The sequence below is a fragment of the Peromyscus californicus genome, unplaced genomic scaffold (genome assembly GCF_007827085.1).
Source record: "Peromyscus californicus insignis strain IS unplaced genomic scaffold, ASM782708v3 Scaffold_16__1_contigs__length_79575227, whole genome shotgun sequence".
Classification (NCBI taxonomy): domain Eukaryota; kingdom Metazoa; phylum Chordata; class Mammalia; order Rodentia; family Cricetidae; genus Peromyscus; species Peromyscus californicus.
In genome coordinates, this window is record NW_026294458.1 from 59,122,852 (window position 1) to 59,148,423 (window position 25,572).

At 36.1% G+C, this 25,572-nt stretch overlaps 1 long non-coding RNA gene across 5 annotated transcripts in view; it reads left to right on the forward strand.

The window, feature by feature from the left end:
- The window catches only part of LOC128112177 (uncharacterized), a 610,610-nt gene that overhangs the window by 133,279 nt on the left and 451,759 nt on the right, over positions 1 to 25,572 (forward strand). For all 5 annotated transcript variants that reach the window (XR_008218884.1, XR_008218883.1, XR_008218880.1 and 2 more), the window contains one exon: positions 4,238 to 4,295. This is a non-coding gene — a long non-coding RNA (uncharacterized LOC128112177). The remainder of the gene's footprint in view (positions 1 to 4,237; positions 4,296 to 25,572) is intronic.

The following is a 25,572-nucleotide window of genomic DNA, read 5'->3' on the forward strand; positions in this document are numbered from 1 at the left end:
AGCCTTCACATTCAACTCATTCATTGAAAAAGGAAGCTTCTCCAATTAAAGCTGAGAGTAGCATTTGTCTATGAATATAAACATAATATTTAGAAGGCAGTTTGATGCTGCACCAATTTAGCTCAACAACAGTAGTAAGTTTCTCTGTATGGTTTAAGGCCTCTTCTCCCAACTTTTAAAACCTGGTTATACGGTATAGGTATGAATTCTTTACTGTGGATTGGGCCCCAGCTACAATGAGAGAGTAGTTGATTACTCCCATAATAGCTGTGTCATTATTGAACCACTGTGTACCTTTTGCCTGGCAGGATGGTGTTATAGTTCATAGGGCTCACACATGCGTAAGACCACTGATGCTTACCATACCCCTACACCAGCAGTCTACACATCACCTCTGACACTGTGCAGGCTTTGTATACAGGGAGGAAGCTTCCAATTCAGCTCTGATTTGATTTCTCTGTATTATTAAACCAATGTGCTTGGTGTCTTCAGCAATAGGTAATTACCATCTAGTTCCCCTGGGCAACCAAGAGCAGTAGCAAGAGCCTATTTTGTTTGGGGAACTTTGGGAAATAAACATATAAGGAAGTATTCCATAACTGGTACTTTGATTTTTGTTTAATAATCCATGAGTCTGAGGTGCAGCGCTGTCTAGCTATGCAGGATATCACCTTTGTAATTCTTTTTGTTAAACCTATAATTTTTTAATCAGATTACAAATTATAGATTTCCAAATGGATTTTTCATTCCTCTTTCATCTTGGTCAGCCTTCCTTCTCTCCCCTCCATCTCCCCAGTGCTCTCACTCCATCCCTGCTTAAGTCTTTTCACCTAGTAGAATTCCTTTTGACTGTCTCATGTCCACAATCCATGCACCTTTAAGTCTTTCTGCACCACAATGGCCCTTAAAAGCTTCCCTCGATTCTCCAGGTATTCCAACTTAAACACACAAATCCCATTACTGGAAGCTAGGATTCACATGAAACAGAGAACATATGACATTTGTCTTTCTAGACTTGCAAATTTTATTGAGTAAATATTTCTCTAGTTCTATCTATCCATTTTTTGTGTGTGAATTTAAGTTTTCATTGCAGCTGAATAGAATTCCATTATGTATATCTACCACATTTTTATTGTCAGTTCATTAGTGACATGTAGACTGGTTGCATTGCCTAGCAATTGTGACTATATAACAGCTGTGAACATGGATGTGAAAGCTTGTAGTAGGATAAAAGCTTTGAGTATAAGCCCAGGAGTGCAATAGCTGGATCACATGATACTGTAATTTTTTTTAGCTTTTTAAGGAACTACAACACTGATTTCATTAGTGGCTGCACCCATTTGCACTCACATCAGTAATGGATGAGGCTCCTCTTCTCGTCATAGCCATCTTTTGTAGTCATTTGATTTCTTAATGATAGCCATTTTGACAGGGGTGAGATGGAATCTCAAAGTAGTTTTGATTTGTACTTCCATGATGACGAATTATGATAATGAGAATAAGTACTTTGAAAAGTCTCTATTAGCCATTTGTATTCATTCACTGATTTGTTGTAAGTGGAGCTGATTGGAGATACCAGGTCAACATTTGACGTGTGGGCATATGCTATCATGCAGGACTGGATGTCTCTGTTGCTCTAGAAATGGAAACAAATTGGTCATCGGCACTTGAGAACTATAATATTGATAAAACTAAAGCAGATGTTAAGGGAAAAAGAAACAAGTTAGACAGGGTAACTTGGAGAAAAGTGTATTTAGGAGAACAAAGTGAGGCTGACATGATGGCGTGGTACTGGTGCTTGCCACTCAGTCCTGGCGAGCTGTCCTTGAGCCCAGAATCTACACAAAGGTGGAAGGGGAGAACTGGATCTACAGAGTCATCCTCTGGCTTCCACATGTTTACTGAGGCACTCACACGAGTAGTAAGAATTACAGTGTCTCAAAAGGAGGAAGAGCTCGTGAAAATCTACAAGGTGCCACAATCAGGAGTCTGTTGGGAACCTATGAGAGAATTTTTTTTCAGAGACATTGGAAGTCAAAGTTAAGATCTCGCTTGCTGGTATAGAAGAATGAAAAACAAATGGAAGCGGTAAGCTGAGCAAGTTCACGTTCTGTTTTGAGGTGCTTGTAGGCAAAGAAAACATTGACTATCAAGATAAGAGACAAATAAACCTTACTAGTGCTTTGTGGTATATGGGTAGTAGAGGGGGACCTGGAAGCATGGACGAGATGGGAATTACTCATGAGGCAGAGACATAGCAACTCTCAATTAGGTAATGGACAGCTGCCATTATTCATATTGTGAAGGAAATTGTGGATGATCAAGTCCAAATTACAGCAACTGAAAGCACAGTCTGTTAACCGGAGCTTACATAGCAGGTGGTTTCAAACCTTTGGACAAGCCAGGCTTCTCTCTCAAAATCCTCCTGTTCTACCATATCCAGATATTTTTCTCCATAGACACACTAATAAAAAGGGGATATACAAAATCAAGACAGTTGCTCCATTCAGAGACTAACAGTCTGTCACTGGGACCCCTCCAACTGTAGGACACTTTACATTTGTGAAACAGTCCACGTGAATTTCTGTGACTTGCTGTAGTTTTGGAAAGAACTGGAATTAAAGCTGAAATTGGCAATAGTGTCATATCTTCAGAATATTATTTTGGGCTCTTAGTTTTTCATATTTCAGCTGATAATTTCATACTGCAGAAAACATTGCAATTGAAACATGTGAAGGCCCATGCCAATATATTTAAAATTTCAATGTTATTAAGATAATATAACTAAACTTAATGTACTTACATATTACCAGTAAGAGGTATGAAAATGGAATTTGCTTAGACATCTAGAAGTGTAATCTTTGTATTTTAAATGATTTCATTCTTTTGCAATGCCTACTGTAAACAGGACATTGAGCTCAGTGCCAATACAGAACAGGAGTTAAGACTTGATCTACAGAATGACTCTCAGAGCTTGGTTTTGTGCTTCCACGTGGAACCCTTTGCATACTTGGAACTTTTAGTCTCTACAGTACTTTTTCAAACTTCACATTGAGCTTGGAGTTGATGAAGATTTAGATCAGTAATCAAATAAAAGATTAATTTAAAAGCATCCAATGGGGGTAAAATGTTTCTCTCCATTTTAAAAGTTTTTTAGAAATAAAAAAGTTTTATTCTTGAACAAGAGGTCTAGCCACAGGTCAAAGATACTCAGTTGTTTGGCTAAGCACTTTGTGAGCCAAAAATACTTCAAAGGTTAAAGAAAAGATAGTCACAGGAAATGAGCCTTGGCTCAGAGTACAGCTGGATTCTGCAATAGTTTTACCTGATTGCATTTTATTCTGTATTAATCAAGTAGATGTAAAAGTATATTCAATATTTTAATGAGATGAGATCATTAGAGTTAAGCTTCATGAAGTCAGGTGATCTATCTTGTTCATTACTGATTCCCTAGTGCCCACTTCAATCCTTGGCATTTATCAGGGCCTTAATAAAGGTGTTTTAAAATAATCCCATGGAAAGACAATGAGTTGAAGCCCTGAACATCAGCATCTGGTCACAGTTCTGCCTCTGAACTAATGTCTCAGCCAGACAAGCTTTTCCTTGTTTCATTGTTCTCATTTTTTTAAAAAAATTATAAGGATTTTTATTGATGAAAATTCTTCTGGTTTCATTAAAGTGCTTGGCAAGTCTATTTGGAATAAGTTGGCAATTACTACCTTAAAATAAATACATTTCTCATAGATGATATAATTGCTAACATTATAAATTAGGTCATATAGTAAATGGAACAAAATAGATTTGAGGATATTGATTTCATCTTATCACAGTGAAACGTTACAGTGCAGCTTTCCCACGCAGAAAGTTTCCAAAGTACTATGAACAAAGAAGAGCCTGGGGGTGCAGTTTCTTCGTTTTGTTTAAAGGAAATATTGAGTCAGAGTCCAGAGGGAAATATTTCTTTTAAGTTCACAGTGTGATTCCTGCAGGTCAGAGTTGATGCCGAGGGCAGGCAGGTGGGGAGGAATCTCCTAGTCCTAATCCTGGGGTGTGAGTAAATAAGACATGCATTACCAACAGAGGGTGGACAGTATTCACATTAAGTAGAACCATGACATTGAATATATCTTTATGGAAGTCTAAAACAAGAATATCAAAGATCACGGAATTAATCCATGAAAAAATGGCTATAGAAATTAGGCTGTACTGATCCTCTCTCATCTCTCTTGTATCGTAGATCTTTGAGAATGTTACTGGGATAATTGTCCAAATCAAATTCTATGCATCCAGCCATGGTGAGTAGAACTATTTAAAATATCATTTTTTGTTTGTTTATCTGTAATTTTTTCCATTGGTAATCACAAATTTCTGGTGACTGATAGAGGAAATTCAAAGAACTGATCTTCATGTTTCATATTTTTATGATAAAAAGGAGAATGATAGGCTGGGTATCTCAGTTGGTGGTGTGCTGAACCAGTATGCTTGAAGCCCTGACTCTGCCCAGCACCACATACAGCTGGCACACTGGTGGATTGAAATTCTAGCACTGAGGAGTTTGAGGCCGGAGTATCCTAAGTTCAAGGTCATCAATAACTACAGAGTGAGTTCTAAGAAGACTATTAGAGATTAGAATCTCTGAATAGTTTTGACTAAATTTTAATATTGTTATCCTGAAGTGCAAATATACAATGTGTAAAGTTTTGCAGCACTTGCAAAAGTAAAATGCCTGAAATGAATCCTCTTGTTACTATCAAGTCTATTTCACAAACACTGTGTGGAAAAGATTGTGTATGGAAATAGACGCATGAAAGCCCCTTGTCCGGCTAGTGTGTGCCATTGATTGTCTTATGATAAAATTATGAAAATCTAACCCTCAGGCATTAATGGAAAGAAACTGTTTGCCTGTTTGTTTACATTTGTTTTACCCTGGTAAACTGTTTAAATTTGCTTTATCTCATCATCCTCCGCAATGAAATCATTTTTATTATTGTCTACAATCCCAGGTGGGACTGAACATTCTCTTTGACAATATTCCTCTGCTTGTGTCTGTCACAGTGTCCAGCAAATGAGTGCTCTTGTATACAAAAGAGCTGTCTCAAGTATAGAGAGCTAAGAACCTAAATTAAGGGCTTCAATGTGCCACTAACTATTGTGGTGATATTTTGTTTGTGATAGAACAAATAAACCTTGCCTGAAGATCAGAGGACAGAGCTAAGCCACTAGTTAGCCAAGAGGCAGACGGAGTTCTGTGAATTCAAGGACACGCTGGGCTACACAAGACTGATCCAGTCCAAAAGAAAAACAGAGTGGTGGCACACACCTTTGATCCCAGCACTTGGGATCTCATGCCTTTGCTTCCAGTACTTGGGAGGCATACATGCCTTTAATCCCAGCAGTAGGGAGGTTGAGACAAGAAGTGATATGGCTAGGTGGAGAAAGGAATATAAGGCTGGAGGAGACAGGAGTTGAGCTCTTTCAGGCTGAAGAGGCTTAGAAGTAAGAAGTCTCTGGTGGCTGGCTGCTCTGCTGCTCTAATCTTTCTGCTTTCACCCTGATATCTGACTCTGGATTTTTATTATTAAGACCAATTAGGATTCATGGTATAGGCTATGTTTCCATCCCATAGGTTATGATGTTTATGGTGGATCTATATATTAAACACATCTAGTACAATAAAAATAAATCAGCCATATTCTCAACACTTAACATAAGCAGTTCATCCTGTTTACAAAACTGGGGACATTTTCAGTATATGAATGCACAGCCCACTGTCAGGATGCTAGATATAATGCATTGATGACCTAAGTTTCTCTTCTGCTTCCATCTCTCATTGCAGCAAGACTGGAAATCTTGCTCACACATATGTCCTTTTGACCTTGACTGATTGTCAGCTTGCTCTAAGCTTTCCCTTTTCATCAGCAAAATGAAGCAAAGAATACATATCTACTTGACTGAGTGTTTCTAGAGTTAAATAGATTAATGTGTTAAGAGTGTTAGGTGTATACACACACACACACACACACACACACACACACACACACATACACACACACCAAAAATGTTTCAACTAATTCTTTTAAAAAGCAGTTACACTGAGTTCCTTAGAAGGTTAGTACTTGGCCTCTGAAGGATCAGAAAAGTGAAAGGTTCTTTATCGATATCACTAGTCATTAGTGAAACACAATGAAAACAACACCAGACATCATACCTCATAGGGTGACTAAAATAAAAATGCAGATATTGTAATAATGACTGAGGATATGGGAAGAGTAAATTCTAAAACATTGCTAGTGTGGTGGTAAAGTGATGTAGCTATTTCTGAAAACAGTTTAACAGGCCCTCAAAAGTTTAATGTAGTTATTTTATGACCAAGCAATTCCATACCAGGTCCATGCCAGGAAAAAAAAAAATAGAAGCTTACCGTTGGGATAAAGCGATTGACAAGAAGCAACTTCAGGGAGGAGGGGTTTATTTTGACTCACTGTTTGAGAGGATACAGTCCACCACGGCGGGGAAGGGCTCTGAAGCTAAAGCAGGAGGCCCCTTATAACACAGCTCCAGGCAGGAAGCGCCTGGGAGTGGATGCTAGTCACCTAGCTAGCTTCCTCTTTACATTTTTTTCCCAGCAGTTATAATGAATGGTTTTAAATAAAGATGCTTTGTGGATAATGTCTGACTCTGTATAACCTAGTTGAAATTAATGGAACAACGAAAGACTGACCTTGTGCATTAGAAGAAGGAGTGTTAAATAATACAAGTTACTTAGATGTATTTGTGAGATTTCTGTAAAGTCCGTTAGGACGATGTCCATGTGAGTATTTCTTTTTTTCTTTTTTTTTTTTTTGGTTTTTCGAGACAGGGTTTCTCTGTGTAGCTTTGCGCCTCTCCTGGAACTCACTTGGTAGCCCAGGCTGGCCTTGAACTCACAGAGATCCGCCTGGCTCTGCCTCCCGAGTGCTGGGATTAAAGGCGTATGCCACCACCGCCCGGCCCCATGTGAGTATTTCTTACCTTCTGACATCCCACGCAGCTTTGTGCCATGTGCTTCTTCTTCAGTTATTTTGTGGCTCTAGGCATGAAACTACATTATCTGTAAATAAGAACCATCTTTGGTATTTTTGTTTTTTCCTTTTACTATAACATACTTTAATATTTTCAGTTTATTACTTAATGATGTGGTGGTAGCTTGTAGATGAATGTTAAATGACTAAAGAGTATTTGTTTTTTCCTGGTTTTATTTAGAATGTCTTTCATGATTATTATTTGAGTATCACATTGACCATTTATGTGGGTCTTTAATTCACTAGAATGTTATCCAATTACTAACAAGCTAAATTAGATTTTATGAGAATTTTTTCCTAATCTCATTTGAAATATATGAAGAACAATTTTAATATGATAATTTGGTTTTCTTCTCTTGGCCAATTCACTTGCTCATGTCATATCTTCCTTGGATAGTTTCATAGCTTATTATTTTTGAACAAATATTATTAACTATTTATTATGTGTTTGTATTATCGTGTGTACTTGTGTGTACCTTCAGATATGGAGGTCAGAGGATAAGTTCCACAGTTAGGTCTCGCCTTCCACCACATAAGTGCTGGGGATTTAACTCACATCCTCAGGGTTGAAGGCAGGTGCCTTTACCTGATGAGCAATCTCACCGACCCAGATCTCTCTTTTGTTATATAGTTTATGTCAATTTGTTTTATTTACTTAAGAATTTTTGAGAAGTATTGCAGAATGATGATAGCATTTCTTAGTATCCTTCTGTCTGGTAGTGTTAAGGAAAACGTAAGGGGTCACGGCAAACTCTCCCTGGAATGTGAATCTGGGGGAAAGATACAAGTAAAATAATCAAGCCACAGACTTTACTTTAGGGGTGGCCTATAAAAAGTTTAAAATAGCTGAATATGTTGGTGCATGCCTTTAATTCCAGTACTCAGGAGGCAGACCCAGGGGATCTCTGAAGCCAATGTGGTCTACAGAGCAAGTCCCTGGATAGAAAGGGCTATATAGAGAAATCCTGTCTCAACAAAACAACAACAACAAAGCAAAAACCCCCAAACTTTACATGTATTTTATCAATTATTATAAAGGAATTACATTTAAGCTGACAGCTCTGAAATACCATGTTGCCCATTTTGTTAAGTTTTGCATCTTATTACCATATGCTTATAAATGAAATGCTTTTTCCTTGCAAACTTACCACTGAATAAACCTGATGGACTTGCTGATATTTTCAACTTTTATGTATTTAATCTCTGATTTTCATTTTTTTATGTCAGTGTTTTGGAATATTTTACTGATTCTCTCAAAAAGCCCGACCTGTAGTTATTGCTTGGTGTTGTTTGTCAAGTTATCAATTATTCCATTATATTCATATTGCAAGATTCATTACTATGGAAATGTCTCTGATTATATCCTCAGTTGTGTAAGTAGGATTTGGATATAATAGTTTTCCAATGTTTTGAGTATGTATATGAAATAATACAATAGGTAATCCTTGTCATATAATAATTTAAAGACATTTCTATCTTATCATAAATCATTATATTGTATAAATTCTTTATTCTTACAGATGGAGTAGACAAAGACAAGAATTATTTGTGCAAATTTGTACTGTAGGGTTAGGTATAGGACTTAAGGATCTCTTTGGATCTGCATTGTCACACAGAAGATCGAGATCTCTACTAACTTCCCTCCTGTCTGAGAGGGAAGTGCCAGTGTTCCAGTTATTTCTCTGAATTATTCAAATCTAGTATTCTCACCTTAAGTGGATTTCTTTCTCGTTCATTTTGTGGCACTCAACTAAAAAGTGCAATCATTTTCTTTTGAGTGAATTAATACTTTTCTCCTGTGTCTTATTTTTAAGCACTATTTTATAACTAGTAAAACTCAAGGCAAATTTCAGCCAGAAATTGAGACACAGTATTCCTTCTACTAGCCACTAAATATCCTCTGAAACAAAATGTGTGCCAAGCAACATACCAAGAGATGGGGAAAGCAGACTCAGACTCCCTACCACAGATAAAGTTTTAACAAGTCTGTGGAAGACAGCATCTTCTTCTGTTTGAACCTGCCAAGGCTCAGTATCTCCACTTTCTAGCAACATATCTTTTATTTGTAAACCTGAAGATATGCCAGACTTGGTGAGTTTTATCTCCAATCTGCCCTTCTTGCCAATTCCTGACCTACAAATGGCTATTCACATTGCCAACCCAATGGATTTTCCACGTGTGAACTTTGCTGAATTAATGTTGTATTAATGTTGCATTCAGTATTTTGTCATAGTAGCCTGCATCAAAATTCTGCTGACCACATATCAACATACATCCCAAACTCTTCTATTTATCACCTTAGATTCAGAAAATAAAATATGCTCCAAGTGTTCCCTAAGCCCTAACAATGTATTCGTTTCTTTTGTCTCATTCACCCTGCCATCAGAGTGCTTCCTGAAACTGATCTGTAATTGTGGTAAATTGTATGTCAGTCTAATGCAAACTAGAACTACCTAGAGAGAAAGTGTCAAGGAAGAATTATTTGGATCAGATCAGCCTATGAGAGATCTTCTTAAATGAGTTAATTGAAGTGGCAAGTCACCCTCTGAATGTTAATATAGAGAGGGAACTGAACTGAAGCAAGTGAATTTATGTGTTCTCTCTCTCTCTCTCTCTCTCTCTCTCTCTCTCTCTCTCTCTCTCTCTCTCTCTCTCTCTCTCTCTCTCTGCTTTTGACTGATAGAATGTAACTCACTGTCTGAAGTTTCTGCCACTATGACTTCCAGGCTAAGATGGCCTATAATCTAGAAGTGTTAGCTGAAATAAATCTTTTCTCCTCAAACTTGCTTAATGTCAGGGTGTTTTGTCAGAGAAACAGAAATGAAGATAAGGCATATATGATCATGTGAGTCACTTACTCATAAGTTTTGTCTTTGCATTGCATAAAAGAAAAGGTCAAAGCACTTAGTTACTCAGTTTTATTTACAACTTATGAAGTTAAACTCTTCTAACTTTACTTTGCATTCATATCCTCATTTCTCCAAATCTGATCTCATTAATTATTAAAGATTATCGCTTATTCATAGTCAATTGCATAGATGATGTATATATACTAATCATTATTTTGAAAAGAAAGAATTAAAATAATCAGTAAATATTACCTCTTAAATGAGTCAATGAAGAAAACATTGTTTAGTTTGGTAACGTAGAGAAAACCCTTGGAGTTTTATTATGAGAAGAATGACATAGGAATGTAATTTGTATGTGTAATTTAGATTTGATCTAGTCAATAGGCTTTTTTGTATATTTAGAAATAAAGTGTCATAATCTTATAAAGTACTATAGTTAGCAGAGTTTAATACTCTGGGACCTAATATGCCTTAATCTTAATGACCAAAATAAATATCATTTTGAGTCCAAATTAGAAATTCAAGATAATAGTAAACTATGACTTTTACATGAAATTAGTACTAGATTCCATTTTAGTTTTAAATAACTACATGCATATACCACTAAATAATTTACCTTGAAGGCTGTAATATTATGCCTCTTCTAGAACATTCATATTCAGCTATTTGTAATCATATAAATGTCAGTATTATTTTAAGTATATAGTTGGATATTTGATCCTGTGATACAAAAGTCAGGACTGGGATGGTTATAAATGCTCATAAAGATGTCATCAAAGACTGGAGTTGCAGAGATTGACTCAGGTCAAATAAACTCCGCAGGTGATTCACAAAACTTGGCTCAAATACTGTTTGCAGTTCTTCTATTCAACAAACATAAATCAGCCAACAAAAATTTGTCTTGTATTTTTGATAAGTGAAAAAAATCTAAACCAAATGGTATATCTTTACAATTATTCTTTGAAGTTTTTTTTGTGCCATATGGCTTTTTTTAAATTTAATTTTATTTTATTTTACAATACAATTCAGTTCTACATATCAGCCACGGATTCCCTTGTTCTTCCTTCTCCCGCCCCCCTCCCCTTCCCCCCAGCCCACCCCCCATTTCCACCTCCTCCAGGGAAAAGCCTCCCCTGAGGACTGAGATCAACCTGGTAGACTCAGTCCAGGCAGGTCCAGTCCCCTCCTCCCAGGCCGAGCCAAGCAAGCCTGTATAAGCCCCAGGTTTCAAACAGCCAACTCATGCCCTGAGCACAGGACCCATTCCCACTGCCTGGAAGCCTCCCAAACAGATCAAGCCAATCAACTGTCTCATCCATTCAGAGGGCCTGATCCAGTTGGGGGACCCTCAGCCATTGGTTCATAGTTCGTGTGTTACATTTGCTTGGCTATTTGTCCCTGTGCTTTATCCAACCTTGGCCTCAACAATTCTTGCTCATATAAACCCTCCTCTTTCTCGCTAAAGATATCCCCACAACAGACTGCTGGCAATGGTCGAGAAACAGCCCAAACTGACCTACTCTGGTGATGGGATGGCCAAACACCCTAATTGTCGTACTAGAAACCTCATCCAACTACTGAGGGATCTGGATGCAGAGATCCATGACTAGGCCCCGGGTGGATCTCTGGGAGTCCAATTAGCGAGAAAGAGGAGGGTTTATATTCCTTGAAGTTTTTAATTGTTTGGTCTTAGTTATTTCTTTCCACATGTCAATGTATTAGTGCTTAATAGTGTTATATAATGGTCTAAAAATGTTACCAATGACAAAAATCTTGAAATAATTTCAAAAATAGATCACATGTAATATGATTTCATGGATTTCTCAATTATTGCTGGAGCACATATTATTTTCAATTGACTTAGCTACTATTAACAGATTTGTTCCAAGTCTGGCTCATTTTGTTTAACATTATAATCTCCACTTTTATCTGTTTTCCTTCCTATAAGTGATATAATTTTGCTCTTTATGGCCAGATAAAACTCCACTGTGATGTATACCAAATTTAATGTTATCCATTTATTTGTCAGTGGGAATCCTGGATGATTCCAGACTAAACATATTGCTTGTGGTCTCTCTAATGAAGAATCTGTTGCTAAAAAACAAACATGACAGTAGAAGGATTATTTAGGTTATAGAAGGGGAAAGGCTTGAAATAGGAACATTGGAGATCATTCCGGAAGATTAATATGATCAAAAGACATATGAGTACATATGAAAATGTCATAGTGAGGCCAATTTATTCAATTAATGTTTGCTAATAAAATATAGAAGTAGAAATTGTTCCTATTTCATGAGTTTTTTTTTTTTTTAAAAAAACCTCAACTCTAGTTCACTTGGCAAGGATAATAGTGAACTTTCTTTAATAGCTCTATATTCTGTGAGTTTTTTTTTTAAAGATATTATAGTTTTATAAGAGTAAAAAGCCTTTGAAATTTTGTAGATTTTTAAAAACAATATTTAAACATAGAAAAATATGCTAGGTTCACAATAAAGGTCCTTCTTCTTTGGTCAAAAGGGGGTCCAAGTATTGGAACTTAGGGAATACAAAAAGACCTATAGTATCTTTAAATGAACCTTGCGTTTCACACACTGAGGTCATTCTTATTACAGAAGGGCATACTTCTACATGTAGAATTACAACATCAAGTTAAAATGTTGGGTAGTATTTCGAGAGCATTTGATCTAATGCCCACATTATGTAGATTGCCAAAGAAATCCAGTGGATTAGTGAATTCAGAGGTTCAGTGAGCAACTCAATTTAACTATAGTGATAAATAGATGGAGATAAACACTATGGTTTTTACCATTTGCTTTAGATTTGAATACAGATTTTAAAAATCAGATTATAGATAAAAGGTTCCTGAAGGCAAGTGTGGTTGAGCAGATTCATTGTATCAGCTTTTCAAACGTATTTCATAATGCAGCTTCTCATGAGGAATGAATACGCTTTTTCACAAGTATATCATTCCTTTTCTGTGAAAACATACTTCCCAACTACTACACATGGGTCATCAGACTTGTTCTTTCAAATATTTGATTTTTTTTTTTTGGAGCATATGGAACCACTACATTGTCTTCCTTAAATGGTACGACCTAATTGACTTATTACACAATTTGTGGCTGAGATACTATGGAAACAATTCATAGTTGTAAAGACCAATCCAATCTGATTCTTTGTGCTGGTGTAAAAAAAAACAGGCTACTGAAATATAACTCTAAAACTTGAGAAGTGTTAGAGCCTTCCTTTTCCCTTCAGATACAGCTAGCATGGTTTGGGAATCATACAGCTCCAGTTATATTGTGTTCAGAAATCCTTGCCATGATAGCACAGTGCAACTAAGTCATGATGAATGGTCCAGTTCCATTTCCTCTTCCTGCTCAGTGTACCTAGATTTCTGTACCATCTGCTCTCCTTGGATTGACCTCTGAAGCCTGTGGAGTACCTCCTTTCCCCTTACTAGCTAGAGGTGTGGCCTCCATTGCCTCATTTAGCAGTCAGGTTTGTTTGTTTGTTTGTTTGTTTGTTTTGTTTGCTTGCTTTGTTTATGGCCAGGGGAGGGCCCTTTTTTCTTCACTAGACTAAACTTTTCATCAATATAGATGGAGATAGACAGTTAGAAATAATCTTAAATAAATGTTTTCCAGATCACAATCTTGGAATCTAGCAAACTTGTTGAAGATGCTCCCCACACCCCTCTCCTTAGTAGGATTGTCAGCAGTAGACCTTATCACAAAAGACAAGGATAAATATTTATTGAGCACAAAAAAAATATCTGAAGGACCCTCATTTGTTTACATTGTCTTGTGAAGATGTTTAAGCTTATGTGGCATTATTAGGGATTCTGGATGAAACAGGGTGTTCTTTAATATTTGTAAATAAAACTGTATGGAGTAAGCAAATGGTTAAAGTGCTTTCAAGTGTCCAGAATAAATATTTAAAGGATATTTGTTTTAAGATGAAGATCCGAGAATATCATGTGCTTTACGAAATTTCTGCGGTATCTGTCTTTTTTCTGGAACTTGTGGGATTCACGGTTTTGTAACATTAGTATTTGCAGATGTGACTTGTCTTCCCTTGCAGAGGCATGGATGACAAGAGAAAAAATTTTAGTTGGATTAAATAATTTTTTTCTTGAGGAATAAGAAAATGCTGAAGCAAAACTGTACTGCTTCAATTTGGCACATTTCAGAATATGAACAGAGTAACTCTTGACCAGTTATGAATAATTTACTTTCTCTGTTATGCTAACAACACAAAAAATTAAGGAGAGAGTATGTAATCCCTGTATTGTTCATGAGTTTATGTTTTTCTAAAAAAAAAGATAATTATACAAGTCTTTATGAATATTTGTTTTGATAGATAAAATTAGAATTTATGATTTATTCTTTCAAAACGCATTTTAAGAAACATTTAGGAGAAATTGAAATGGAAAAAATTTCAATTACTGATTTAAGAATTTTATTTTCATTACAATGAAATAGAAATATCTATTATTGTGAGAGCTGTGAATTGCTGATAGTCTTCTCTATAAGTTATACTCTATGATAATAAAACATTCTACTCTTCCTATACTTTCACACATATGGATTGTTATTTACTGAATAAATAATCCCAGTTAACACAGAGAATTATATGGAGATTGGGTTTTTATGACAAATATGTTATCATTTTCCAATGAAGTTATTCTGAAGAATTGTGAGCCGGGTAGCAGTGGCACATGCCTTTAATCCCAGCACTTGGGAGGCAGAGCCAGGCAGATCTCTGTAAGTTCGATGCCAGCCTGGTCTGCAGAGTAAGATCCACGACCGGCACCGAAACTACACAGAGAAACCCTGTCTTGAAAAACCAAAACCAAAACAAACAAACAAAAAAAGATAGAATGAATTGTGAACATGTTTTCATGATTTTTTCTCTTATAATTTTTGAAAACTTTAAAGGCAAAATATTTACTTATAAAGTAAAAACTTGAACTACTATGTATATATAAGATATTTAGGAAATGAAGAGCTAATGGTTTCAGAAACACGTGTTTTCATGGTGAATATAATAAAAATTTCATTTTCTGTGGTTTCAATTTTTGTTTAAATAGCATTTTAAGTGAACTAAATTTGGTTAATTTAAATTCTAATTCAATATCTATGAAATCTACTTTTGTCCAGTTCTCTAATCTGATATGTTTAAGGGTTTAAAACATATAAAATCTTGTTTTTTAAAAGTCTTTTTCTTAAAACAATTAAATAGTTTCCTTTAGGTTTTTTAATTAAAATGAATTTTAATTAAATACATCTGTGGTTATTTTTTCTTTTCTGTCTGGAAGCAGATGTTTTTGTTTTGTTTTTTAACTATATGCCATTGCAGTAAAAGGATAAACCTTATCATGGCTACTCCTAAAGATTTGTTTAAAAGGTTGTTTCTCAGATAAAGACCTTTCTTCTAAGTGGAAGAATTTGGTTATTCTGTGTATTTTCCCATAGAAGTGTCTGATAAATTCTTGTGTTTTTTAAGCATGTGCAAAGCATCCAAGACCTCTATGACAAGTCAGTTATGGTTGAAATAGTTTCATTCCAGTATCCTTGGAAGTCTGGTTAAGTATTTGCTGATAAGCTTCTGTGGCTCTCATGGTTCTGGCCATGTGCTAGATGAAGATTTTATAAGAACAACCTGCTGCATTTATGGGAAGTTGGCTTTTAGGGAATTTTTTTAATTCCTACCAAGTGTACATTCTATGTATTCATTGATGAAAGAAACCAAATTCTGTTTTTTTAAGACAAGTAATGGGTTTAAATACAATTCAAAAGCCATATTTTAATTTTAATATTAAAATATAATATAAGTAAATTAAGCTAATATAATTAAAATATAGTTTTTTAAAAAGTAATTGTCAAAATGAAAATCTTTAGATTTTTCAGTCTTCTAAATCCATTTTGTATTTTCAAACAGCTAAAATTCAAGTTCCCTTTTCTTGCTGAGAATTTGGGATTTTCTAGGTACTTCTTTTCCCATGTTGAGTGAAAGCAAGTAATGTTCATTATAATATGGAATGTCTGCAAGTAACTTAAGCCCTTTGATAAATTCAGCTCTTAAGTTTTACTGTTAGGTAAAATTTAGACCTGTGAATTTTTTTTCTGATATTTTTGAATGAGATAATGGAGAGCTCATTTACCCATTTAGCCTACTAAAAATCTTAAATGCGGAGCAAAATTGTACTATCACAGACTAAAGACTGGTATGCCTAGCCAAAGAATGAGATAGCACTACCTAGACCCAGGAACTCTATATGGGTTTTATTTATTTAAAAAATTACATTATTTGATGATTGTTCATGTGTACACAATTTATTTTGATGAATGTTTCCCGATCCCCTCATCTATATCAAAACCTCACCTCCACCCCATCCACACCATTCTCTTTCCCAGAGTCATGGGTTTTGGTTTTATTATCAGAGGCATTGAATTTAACTCGGGCCATCTGTGTGGCCAATGGGTTAGAACTGTCCATTGGCGCCTGGTAGAGTCAACAGTGGATTCACAACAGAAGGCAAGGACTCCTTGAATCTCTCAGTAGCAAATAGTTTAGTAGTAAGATGTGGAACCACTAGAGTCCCTCCTTCATCCATGCCTCACTCTTGTGAGCCTTCTGCTTGGGCAGACTCGGAGGTCATATACAACGGCTACATATTTGAGACTAAAATGTCTGTGCCTTGCCCAGAGTACAATAAAGAAAATTAAAAAGGTGTTTGAAGGGAGATAGCCTGAGTGGCTGGAGGAAAACTCATCTCAGAAGCAGTGGTTATCTCTGTGAGTTGTTGGTCAATGAAGTCTTAGAAACCCTGCAAACAATATAGCCTTTTACCATTCCTGTAGTTGCCCACTCTAACTAAACCCTATTGCTAAAGACATTATTCATCCTGGTTATACATGTAAAGAAGTCAAGGACTTCCTCCCTGATGGTCAGCTATCAAAGTTTCTGAAGGTAATATGCATGACAGTGGGGACAAAAAGGCATCAGTAATCTTACTGAGATTGTAAATCCTGTTATCTATGGGACCAACCTTCCATGCAAGATATGCCCATTTGAGAAATAGTGCCATTACTGTTATGGGGGTGACCAAATGCTCTCTGATTGGCACTGAGTCCTGCTACTATAAACCTGGTGAAAAATCCATGGTGGGGAAGATCATAGGCCTTGCAATACAATGGAATATATATATATATATATATATATATATATATATATATATATATATATGTAATTATGTATGTATGTATGTATATATATATATGTATTACATATATATATATACACACATATATTTAAACTTGAGGACTTGACACTTGAGGACTCAAACTTTGATACTGAAAATAGAAAATTAGAAATGTTATTACAAAAGAACTTTAGTATGGACATACAAGCTAATTACTGATCATTTTAATTTTTTATGCAAATAATTTGAAAAATGTAAGAGTAATTAATTATGCTAATTGTACAATTTATAAAGCTTGAGATTTTGAGTTGCAAATTAAATAGCTTCTGAACACTCCTGTCTTATTAATTATATCATGATAATGTAGGTGTCAGTACTGCAAAATCCCTGTCTTGCTTTTGACAGAATTGTTTTCAATTGTATTGTGAATATTTCAGAAGAAAAAAGGATCTCACTGAATTAGTTTTATAGTAATTAGAGAGGGTCCAGCTATGTTGAAAATTATAATTCCCATAAAATTTTAAAATGCCATATCATGGAAAGAAAGACATTGATTTGAATGGATAATGTTCTTCTGTTTTCTTTTCATTGTTATTCAATTGAAAGATATTTTGTGCCATCTCTGAAGTGCTTTTGTGCTGTTTTGGCTATTTTGCAGCCAACTCTTAAGAGAAAGGACAGGATTAATGCTATGTTGAATGCATTAAAGATACCATGTCTAGGAAATCCCAGGCCAATTAAGTGCTTATCAGGAACATCCTTATTCTTTCTGGTTGGGGCTCAAGCATGTTGGTGATGGCCTGGTTCTCTCTACCAGCTACTTAGATACTTCTTATCCAATTTAAACTTATGTCAATCTGGCATGGCATGACTTTGTGACTCTACTGTCATAATGTTAGACTCTACGTAAATGTTTCAAGATTCTGCTACTTTTGACTAAAAAACTTAATACCTGTATTATGTGAATATAAAAATAATAAAGAAAATGGCAAAAAAGTGTTATTAATGTTCTGCCACTTGTCAACATCTAGTTGTTTTCTCATTTGCATTTTGGATACATTTATTTAGTCTGTGTGTGTGTGTGTGTGTGTGTGTGTGTGTGTGTGTGTGTCCACATGCGTGTGCCTGTGCACATGTGTGTCTGTGTGTCTGTGTGCCTGTGTCCTGTCTGTGTCTGTGTCTGTATTCCATATGACCACACTGGAAAGAGACATAAAGCATTCTTAGGTTCCATGATTCTCCAGTTCCTTGTGGGTTGTCAACTCAAGGGTTAGATTTAAACAGTGAGTTTATTTTATTTTATGATTATACTTTAGATACCTGTTTTCTAATGACAGATAGAAAAAGTGTGGATTCAAGTAGGATGTGAGGTGGAGAGGATCTTGGAGGAGTTGGGGAAGGGAAAAAGATAATCAAAATATATTGTATGAAAAAATATGTTTCAATAAAAGAAAAAGATAAATAAGTACATACATAAATACATATGTAAATAAATAAACAAACAAACAAATAAATAGCATAACTAAGCAGTCCTGATCAAGCTGTGGTCCTACCAATCATTACCTTCTTGGTCTGTCCTAAAATTTGTCAGCATGTAAAATCTCTCTGGGGGGAAAAAGAAAGCATCTTCAGCAAATGGTGCTGGCATAACTGGATGTCAACATGCAGAAGATTGCAAATAGATCCATATCTGTCACCATGCACAAAACTCAAGTCCAAGTGGATTAAAGACCTCAACATAAATCCAGTTACACTGAACTTGATGAAGAGAAAGAGGGAAGTAGTCTGGAACAAATTGGCACAGGAGACCACTTCCTAAATATAACACCAGTAGCACAGACACTGAGAGCGATAATTAATAAATGGGACTTCCTGAAACTGAGAAGCTTTTGTAGAGCAAAGGACATGGTCAATAAGACCAAACGACAGCCTGCAGAATGGGAAAAGATCTTCACCAACCCCACATCTGACAGAGGGCTGATCTCCAAAAATATATAAATAACTCAAAAAGCTAGGCATCAAAATACTGAACAATCCAATTAAAAAATGGGCTACAGAGCTTAACAGAGAATTCTCAACAGAAGAATCTCAAATGGCTGAAAGGCATTTAAGGAATTGCTCAACATCCTTAGTCATCAGGGAAATGCAAATCAAAACAATTCTGAGATACCATCTTACACCTGTCAGAATGGCTAAAATCAAAAACACTGAAGACAGCTTATGTTGGAGAGGATGTTGAGCAAGGGGAACACTCCTCCACTGCTGGTGGAAATGCAAACTTGTACAGCCACTCTGGAAATCAGTATGGCGGTTTCTCAAAAAATTGGGAATAAGTCTTCCTCAAGACCCACTCTTGGGCATATACCCAAGGAATGCTCAATCTTACCACAAGGACACATGCTCAACTATGTTCATATCAGCATTATTTGTAATAGCAAGAACCTGGAAACAACCTAGATGCCTCTCAACTGAAGAATGGATAAAGAAAATATGGCATATATACACAATGGAGTACTACTCAGCAGTAAAAAACAATGATATGAAATTTGCAGGCAAATGGATAGATCTAGGAAATACCATCTTGAGTGAGGTAACCCAGGGGCAGGATGTTTGATATGCAATCCCAAAGTCTAGACTGTATAGCTTAAGCTTTGATCCATGTGAAATATATTGTCCTAGTTTCAGCTAGTTTGATTACAACAAGTAGAAATATACTAAATGTATAATATTTCAAAAATGTCTCAAAATATCTGGGTACTGTATACTGAGTTCTCTCTTTACAAAACACACATGGTGTTTGGACTGGTACACCGAATCCCTCCAGAATCCACATATATGTTACAGTTGTGTAGTCTGGTCTTCTTGTGAGACTCCCAACGGTGAGAGCCGGGGCTGTCTCTGACCCTGATGCCTGTTTTTGGGACCCGTTCCTCCTCCTGGATTGCTTCATCCAACCTGAATAGAAGAGGAAAAAGCTAGTCTCACTGCGACTTGATTTATCTTAGCTGATTGATATCCAAGGGAGGCCTGCCAGTATCTGAAGAGAAACAGTGGAGGAGGAGTGGATGGGGCATGGAAGGGGGATGGGAGGTTGGGAAGAGGGGAGGGAGGGAAAACTTGGGTTGTAACAAACAACAACAACAAAAACAAAGAAAGAAAAAAGTCTCACAGGGATTCATTTGTTCAAGAAACAAAAATCCTACTCCAGGAAAGAAACCCTCAAAGAATATTTGTTCATCATGTACTGTAAGAAACCTGTGATGAGACTACAGGGGAAATCCTGCAGAGAAAGCCTGACTTTCTTCCTGGCTTCTCATTCTCTGCTCTGTGGTCCACACTGGAGTCTCCTGTAGCTGGAGTTTTCTCTCTGGGACCCGCCAAGCCCCGGCAGTCCGACAGCCCACTTATAAAATAAACACACAGATGCTTATATTATTTATAAACTGTATGGCCATGGCAGGCTTCTTGCTAACTGTTCTTATATCTTAAACTCCATTTCTATAAATCTATACATTGCCACATGGCTCGTGGCTTACCGGCATCTTCACATGCTGCTTGTCATGGCAGCGGCTGGCAGTGTCTCCCTCCGCCTTCCTGTTCTCTCAATTCTCCTCTCTGTTAGTCCCGCCTATACTTCCTGCCTGGCTACTGGCCAATCAGTGTTTTATTTATTGACCAATCAGAGCACACATTTGACATACAGATCATCCCACAGCAGTCTCCTTTCCTTTGCCTTGCTCTTTCTTGTGATAGATGATCACACCTCTTCGAGCAGCTCCTGGAATTCACATTTGTGAAGAATTAATGATCATTATACCTAGAAATTACTTGGGTAGCATAATGTAATTGCTTTATGGATTTGGTTGGTTTTTGGAATAATCCAAGAAAGAAATCCACCCTGTCCTGCCAAAGGCCTATATTCTTTTGTAGGAAAGTAACAGGCAAATTACTCACCAGACTTTTTATCATTAAGTTAAAGGAATTTGAAAAGAATGTAGATCAACATAATTTAATAAATATAGAACTGACAAATGTTTAAATAAATATTATAATGTTTTAGAATGTGTATTTTCATATGTCTTAACCTTATTATTTACAAAATAAATAAATATTCACAGTAGTATTTGGAATGTAAATAAAGAGAATAAATGTGCAACATGCAATGGATCAATAAGAACATTTAAACAGTCTCTCTCCTAAAGTACATAGAGAAGGCATTTCTTGCTTATATTAGAACATGGAACAAGGAATATTATTTTTTTCATATTTCAGTTAGTTCTTTTAACTTAAATCACTTCTATTTTGCCTTTTAATCTCTCAGATTACATATTTTAATATTTTTTTGAATTCAGATTTTGACATGACTTTGTATCCTCTTATTTTATACTCACATTGCATTTCTGTTTCTCTATGAGTATGGACACAGAATTGTGAGTATTTATATCTCACTTTTTTCAAATGTGACATATAAGCAACAATATTATATGATGTTGGAACAACATTCCTCTAGAGAGGACACAGAGTGATTTCATCCAAGTCCAGTTTGGTGAACCGATGTGTTTGTTGGCATTCTACAGATAACCATGGGTAAGGCATTGCTTACAGTAGTATACATGGCTCAAAGGTGGTTGATAATAACTAGTGAAAGCTGCATCATGGAGCTCCCTATCCAAATTGAAGTCAGCTCCATGCAATAGTGTCATCTCCCCAGTAATTGTTTACTGTTTTTATAACCGTAGGGAGGTGCCTGGTGAATCATGTAACTTTCTAGTCTTCCTGAACCTTGTAAGTTTCATTAGTTTACTGACTCTTATGAGTGTCCTTTCCTGTAAAAGGGGAGGTTTCATTTTGGTGGAAATAGTTGTACAACACACTTAAGCATTATAGAACATGATGTCGGGGAAACTTGTTAGGAGATATTAAATCTAAATATTGCTAGTATTGTTTGCTATGATTATGGTTACTTTTGGAGAGAAATGAAAATGACACAGGTTCACTTCCTTTTATTGGTAGGGATTAACAATGTGATCATACATGGTACATCTTTGGTTTCCCTGTATTTGTTGAAAGGCAGTGATAGAGGATATTTCTGATGTCATCTGATGGAACTTACTTGAGGCACAAGTTCTATTTCCATTTTTATTGGTGTGTAGGAAATGAATAAATAGAAATTTACAAGGAAATAATATTAAATAATCCAGGATTTAGTGATAACTAAGTCCAGTTCAATCATACCCTTATAGCTCACAAACACAAAACCCATGAACTTGACCATTTTCTCAGTCTCACTTGTCCCATGCCACCGAGAAAGCTCTCCTGAATCACCTTCCCCTAGTGCCTTTCTCACGTCTCTGTTGATTCGTATGGCTTTTGGAAGAGTCACACTGTTAGAGAGGACTTACACAACAGAGAAATAGATCTTTCTTTAATTCTTTGAGAAATTTATATGGTGTACTTTGAACATATTCGCCCCGTCAACTCTTCCCCTTATAACCTCCTCATCTGTCCTGTCACTTCCCACCAAAGTTGAGATTATTTTTCTTCTTTTGCTATCAAGTCCAGTTCATGTTCCCCTGTTAGCCTGAGGATTGGAGCCTGTTCTGGGGTGTGGTCAGCACACCAGGTGTCACACCGTTAAAGCAAACTGACTCTCCTTCTCTCAGCAGCTATCAAGTGCTAGTACCTCCTCAGATAGTAGTGTGATATGGTGTGATATGGTGTCCACCTTCTACTATTTCCCACCGTTTCAATGCTGGAATTTTGTTTAGCTAAAGTTTACATAGGTCTGGTGCATGCTGTGTTAATGTCTGCTCTTTTTGTCTGGATAATCCTGCTTCCTTGCTGTTATTGACCACCTCTGGCTTCTCTTCTAAGGGACGAGTGATATTCCAGTCTGTGAGCACAGCAGTAAGTCATTAGGAGTTGTTTTAATACTAAGTTAGTTTATCATACCAATAATATCGAGTTCACCTCCAGGGCCTATGACCTGTTTATTTACGGGTTCTTGGCTCCTGTAACAATACCAGGTGTGGGTTCCATCTCGTGGAGTAGGCTTTAGATCCAATCAAAAATGGTTGGTTACTCTCATATCATTCATACCATTATCATCACTATAAGTGGTCCTGTAATATAAGTCAAGGCATTGTTGTAGCTGCCTGAGATTGAGGATTATGCTGCTCCTCCAGCAGCATATAGAGCATCTTCTAGAAACATGAACACTTATCAGAGGGTTGAGACTTCCAGATGAGTACTATATTGACTTCCCCATATTCTGAAACTCAAGGATGTGACATCTTGAGCAATAAGGTCTTACCATCAAATTCTAGAGAGTAGCCAGTAGTATTTGCATTATTCTGTAATTCCTGGGGGAGGGGGTGGTCTATGTGACCCCATTGGCCAACAACTCAAAAACTAGTAACCTGTTCCTGGTACTGTTTTTTTTTTTCTTGCTAGCATTAGTTGTCTAGTTGAGATATTGTAACCCCATTGTACTGAAGAACTATCTTAATAGAAAGATTGTCGCAGTTATCAAACTGTCGATGACAAAAACATGCCAAATCTCTCATAATTATGGAATGAGAAAAATGATAAACAACTAACTGTGAAATTAGTTATGGGTCAGTAGTATTCCATGTTATTGTCTACTGTACTTTGTATGTAGTAGATAATTACTAAATGGCAAATCCCTAATGATAATACAATAAAATAATTAGAGAACCCTTGGCCCCAAAGTGTTTGAAGAAAGAGGGCAATGTGAGGCTAGCATGGAGCCTTGGTTATTGCCGATAGTGGGATCTGAAGTAGTCATTGACTTCCCTGTTTGCATTCATGATACTCATAGACCATCCTCTCCTTTAAGATGACTGTTAAGTGTTATTTATGTAAGATACACATATGGTGAGCTTAAGAGAAACTCACTTCATTTACCTCTTCATCTGTTCAGTTCAGTTTTGGTCCTGGATAAGCAAAGCATTAATTATTCATATTTCCTCATTAGATATCAAAAATCTTGTTTTTATTCAACCTCAGATGATAGTACGTGGTCTATAATAATCATGGATGACCCAGCCCAGCCTTTTTAGAGAGAACTGTCAAATACCATTCTTTAGCTATAATAGTCCCATCATATTATTTATTTTGTGCATTTTTCCTAGTACATTTATATTTTTAATGTTTTACTCATATCTATTTAAAGCTTTGTAGTTAAATTTGAAGGATAAGTATGTTTGAATAGTAAGTTTTAAGTGCCTGAATGATAGTATCATTTGCAGTAGCACTTTAAATTCCAATTGATATTGATTTTTTAAAATATATTTCTGGCCAAAACATTCTTTTTAGAACATTTGACATTTTCTTTACATTGGAAAGTGTAGAAAGTTAGCAAGAAAAAAAAATACCCTACTGTCGTTTTGTTTGAGTCTTCTTCAAGCTGCAATTATATTGTTTAAAGATAGATCATAGATTATCAGATGTTTTCACACTTTCAGTTTGTGCAATGGCCTCCTTTTTATAAAAAGAGAAAGCTTAAATTTTCCCTTTATGATTTGACTTCATTTATTACAAAGATTCCAAAGTAATTGAAGTAAAATTAAAACGAAATGAAATAATTAAATAAGCAATCTAATTTCTAGGTGCTAATTCACTTCTGCTTCTAATCAATTTTCTATATTTTAAACTTCATTTTCTTTCTGTCTTCTTCTTGCTGGAAGGCTTAAATCTCTCAAATTGTGGGGTAGGTACACCCCTGAGTAGTTAGCATTATGATGTTTATGACACAGGAAAATTTCATGCACAGGACTAGACAAATACACTTAACAGTTATTCTACTTTTTGGGAGTTTCCATCTCCAGATGGCCTTATCTTGTTGATTTGATTGTCTTTGAATATTAGCAATATGTACTGTGAAATTATAGAACCAGAAAAGAGCAAATCTTGACTTACTAAGAGTGACCTTATTGCTCTTGAGATATTTTTACAGGGAAAGAGTCAGTATTCCAAAATGGAAACGATAAACATGGTAAGTGGAGACCTTCTTCGTGTATCTTAGAAAATGAAATCAAGTCCACAAAGTATAATGATAACTCTTATAATAAGGTAACCACATTTCTGTCTCCTACCAACACAGTTTCAAATCTGAAATCATTTCACTGAAGAATTTTCTGAATTGGCATGGGAATGCCTGCTCTGTAAGTACAGGGCTGACGCCAGCTCCTTCGGGGGCAGTTACTCACCTCTAAGCTAACAGAGCTGCTACTGCAGAGGTTCTATCCTTCATGAACCAGAAAACTAGGGGAAGGTGTTTGGAAGCCTGTCTGCGAGCACTATGACAAACAGCCTCCTTCCTAAGTGAGCACAATATATTTTTTTTGATAACTGAATTTAATAGGTTTTGACAGAAAGGTTTTTTTTTTCAAGAAGCCATAAGTAACTCTTTACACAAATACTGGTTTTTGAA